Genomic DNA, 4,860 nt, shown 5'->3' with positions numbered 1-4,860 from the left:
TCTCATATGCACAGATACAATTGAAGAACATCTAAAGGTGTTAAAGAAGTCCTCAAGCGATTACGGTTCGCTGGGTTAAAGGTCAAATTGGCCAAATGTGAGTTTCTGAAGAGAAAAATTGTCTATTTAGGACATGTTATCTCTAAAGAGGGAGTTAGAGTGAATGATGAGAAAGTTAAAGCCATTGTGAATTTTCCAGTTCCCAAAACCAGGAAACAGATTCGTTCGTTCCTAGGTATGTCGGGTTTCTTTCGCCGTTTTGTGCGGAATTTTTCTACAATAGCGTCTCCATTGACAGATTTGTTACGAGAAGACGTTAAGTTTGTTTGGGGTGATAGTCAACAATTAGCTTTTGAGAAGCTTAAGAACGCTTTGGTGAACCCACCAGTTTTGAAGTTTCCAGATTTTAGTCAACCGTTCACCTTAGTGACTGACGCGAGTCAGGAAGGTATAGGTGCGTGTTTGATGCAGAAATTTGAGGGGAAATTACACCCAATTGCTTTTTATAGCAGAAAGTTCAAAACACGTGGTAGTAACGAAAGGCTGATGTCAGTTGTGGACAAGGAGGCTTTCGCAGTCGTCTCTAGCCTTGTTCATTTTAAGATGTTGTTGTTGGGAAATAAAGTTGAGATTTTTACAGATCATCAACCGTTGTTAGAGCTTTTAATAAGCCAAATTTGTCGCCCAAGAGAGCACGTTGGTTCCTAACATTGAGAGATTTTGATGCAAACCTCAAATACATTGAAGGTAAGCATAATGTAGTTGCAGATGCATTGAGCAGATATTTTCCGGTCGAGGATGAGGAAATACACACCGAATCCTGTGTGGGAGAAGAGAGTAAATATTTGGTGTCTAATGTCTCTGATATTAGTAGTTCTGAGAGATCGCATGTAGAGGACATACACGTTCCTACAGTGCATACTTCGGGGAGAAATAGTGAGTCGGCAGTCTCGGGAGAGATTGTTATTCGTGATAGTGAGAGTAACGCAGTGTGTTATATTACGGGTGAAAATGTCACTTGGGGACATAGGCTTGCTGGAACAAAAGCAAGATGAAGATAAATTGTTGTCAGATGCTAAGGCATTTCTTAAGGGAGTTTCACCGAAGAAAGGGTATAAGTTGCCTTTTTCTGGTCTAGAGTTGGAGAATAATTTATTGGTGAGAAAAGTTAAGTATAACTTGCGAAGTACTCGAAGCATGGGTGAGATTACACAAATCATCGTGCCAGAGAGTCTAGTACCACAAGTTCTAGACATTGTACATTGTAAATTTGGTTCTCCTCATTTGGGTGTAGACAAGACGTATGAAAACGTCAGGTCAAAGTTCTTTGGAAAAATATGTTTTCCGCAGTAAAGCCTTTGTGAAGAAGTGTGCTATTTGCAATGCGAATAAGCCAGCGACGACAGTGTCGTGTCGTTTGGGTTCATATCCCATACCACATAGGCCGTTTCAGAGAGTGCATATGGATATTCTGGGTAACTTCTCAGAGTCCGCTTATGGTTATAGACATTTATTAGTAGTTGTTGATGAGTTGACTCGCTTTGTCGAGATTTTCCCACTGAAATACAAATCAGCTGAGGAAGTTGCTATAGCGTTTTTTAAGGGGATAATTTGTCGATATGGTGTTCCAGAATGTCTGATCACAGACAATGGTAGGGAGTTTATTAATAAGACTTTAGACGGTCTTGCTAATTTGTTGGGGATAAAGAAAGTATCTATAATCCCGTATAGACCTGAAGCGAATGGGTTGTGTGAGAGGGCGAATCGGAAAGTAATCGAAGCTTTGCGCATGACGGTGGGAGGTTCCGATACACATTGGGACAGATCTTTGGATGAAGTGCGATATAGTATCAATACTATGATGAATGACACAATTAAGATATCTCCAGCAGAAGCTTTGTATGGATACAAGTTGAAAGGACCTTTTGATTTGTTACCAGAGTGTGTTCAGGGTGATGTTACGGTCACTTCATTGATAAATACAGCGAGAGAAAGATTTGCACGTATCAGTAAAGAACTTGAACTTAGTTCGCGTGCAATGGTAGAGAAAAGTAACGCGAAATCGAGGGGAGTAGCTTTTTCGATGGGTGATAGAGTGTTTGTTAAAGTGAATGTTCGGAATGATCTGAATTATAAATTAAGTCCGAAGTTCCACGGACCTTTGAGATTGTAGAGATCAAAAGAGGGAATAGATTTGTAGTTAAAGATGTAAATACTGGAGTGACGAAATTGACCCATATTTCGAAGTTAAAGAAAGTTGGGATGTAATGGAACGTTTGTATATAGTTAGAGGGATAAATGGGTTGATATTTGTATATATATGATATTTATTTTTTATTTTTTTTTCTCTTGTTCATTTTAGATGTTGAAGTTCTTAATCATTTGTTTTCGAATGATTTTAGAAATTGAGACATGGGCTAATTTCATACGAGATTTGACCCGTGTGTTAGTGTGTTATTGTGTTATGATGTGTTTCATCATCTGACGCAATGTGTGTGTTGTTTAGATATTTTTTTGGGAGGTACTTAGTATATCGGACCGAACAAGTCTGATCTTTTTTTTCGAGTTGGGAGATCGTGTTTGAGTATTTGGATTTTTTTCCAGTTTCTTTTTTTTTAAATGAAGGAGCTGTATTGTGAGTAGTTGTAGTTGTTGAGATCATGGGAGCGATTGCCATTACGTCAATTGCTATTTTGTTGAGAGTTAGTCAGGTGTTGCGAAATATTTGCTAACCGGAGTAGAACTTTCATGTCTTTTTACGAGATATGATACCTTTTAGTGTTCGGATAAGATTCTCGTATTTTTTTTCTGTTTGGATAGAATTTTTTTTGTGAGTGAGTTCCGTAGAGTTGTTGTGTGCTTTAGTAGTGAGTTGACTGTGATTATTCTGAGATACAAACTTGGAATTAGTTCACATTGTGAGTGTTTGACTTTTGCATTAGTAGTTTTGTTTGGTTCAGTAACATGAAACCTTTTGTTATTAGACCTTTTTCGAGTGTTTTTGGGAGAACAGTAGTGACATGGGATAGATTAGAGACCATGTTCATTTTGGGAGATCAATGTCAAGGTTCGGGAGTTGATTGTAAGACGAGTTGTGCTTTAGTTAGAGAGAAGTGTGTGTGTGACAGTAGTATTTTCCAGTTGCGAGTTGTGTCTGTGGGTGGTTGTGAATTATCATTAGTTCATGGACAGACTCCGACAGAATGTGACTTTAGACAGTTCCTGCGAGATTACCACATTGAGTCCACCAGTACTCTTCCTGCTGTGTTTTTGCAAGGAGTATGCAGTTACAATGATGTGCCAGAGCAACAAGTCGACGACATTCGTTCATCGAGAGGGTCCAAGCTGTTTGATTCATCCTGCAGAATCCTGTCTACGGAATTTCTCGTACTTAGCCGTGCTGTATTCAACAGTTCCGAGAAGATAATTATGCGTCATACGCATAACGAGCATTTGCAGTGGAGGTACCTACAACCAAGGTGCCAATGACGGTTCCACCGTTGGAAGACATTGACGATTCCGTGATGTTCCAGTATCAGGAATATATTATGCCGACAATTTTAATTGTCTTAATAGCTGTTTTACTGATAATTCTTGTTGTGGGGGTAGTAAAGCTTATTCGTGTTTGTAAGATTACATGTAAAGGCTCTAAGAACTCAACCCCAGTGACTTTGGAAGTGCGTCATGAGAGCAGTCCTTAAAGCTGCAGTGCAGTAGACATTGCTAATTGAGCATAGTCCTATTTTGTTATGTTTTATACATATGCTTTTGTTTTAGTTTGCCGTTAAGGAGAGCGAGACGCTCTTATGTGGTGGCCGAGCTCTATTTCAGAAAATATGGCTGCTACAATTTTAAAGGACACATATATGCATTTCATAGCTTCAATGCTTTAAGATGTGATGAAAGAATTTATGGAGTCAGATGGAAGTAGGTCGAGAGACTCGAGGTAAAATCTTTGTGTTCAACAAATAGTTTGATTCCTCAGCAATATTGCCAGTCAGGTGATCTCCCGAAGTGTTATGTATATTCGTGAGTACGTGCGTTAATTTGATCTAGATTACGCCAAAATCTGCCCTAAAAGTGAGTTTGATCGTTCATTAACGTGATAGAACTGCAGTTGTCTAGACGTAGCTTTGGAGAGGATCCAGGCTTAAATCGGCAGATAAGGTAGACTTTGAAATCTCTGTTTTTATGGGAGAAAATTGAACTTGTGATTTTTTACCATGATTTTCTAATCATTATGAACTTTTGAACTGGTGTGGGAGATTTAATATGAATATTCATACCTCTTTTATATTATTGTTTTGTCATGTTACGTTTGCCATATCTTGGCTATGCATTTTACACTTTCCATTATTGTGTTTTGCATTTCATATACTTTTGGGAGTTTTCTATCATGTTTGATTCTTCCGACAGATGTCTGTGGACAGATGTCTGTGGACAGTGTGGACTGTTTCGAATAACATGTGGTAGACTGTTTTTTTTGACATGACTAATTATTGATTTGGGGAGTATGTGTGAGTTTGGATATTTTCAGGCTATTAGCCATAGTGAGACTTCTTTAATCAGAAGTGTTTTGCAGTTCAGAGTTTAGTTATCTAACTCGATATTTCATTTATTATGCATTTTAATCTTTGCTTTGTTTTATTCATTTCTTGTTGGGTTATTTGAATAATAAACTTATTTTTGTAGAAACTATTGCGTTTCTTTAAATGGTCCATTTAATTGATTTGGTGAGAATGAGTGAGATTCGGGTGGGTGAACTTCGGAAAACGATGAGAGAGAGAGAGAGAGGCGATACACAGAGAGAGAGAGAGAGAGAGTGATACACGGTGATACACGGTGAGAGAGAGAGAGAGA

Source organism: Macrobrachium rosenbergii, chromosome 8 (genome assembly GCF_040412425.1).
Source record: "Macrobrachium rosenbergii isolate ZJJX-2024 chromosome 8, ASM4041242v1, whole genome shotgun sequence".
Lineage (NCBI taxonomy): Eukaryota > Metazoa > Arthropoda > Malacostraca > Decapoda > Palaemonidae > Macrobrachium > Macrobrachium rosenbergii.
Note: the sequence above shows the minus strand (reverse complement) of the source record.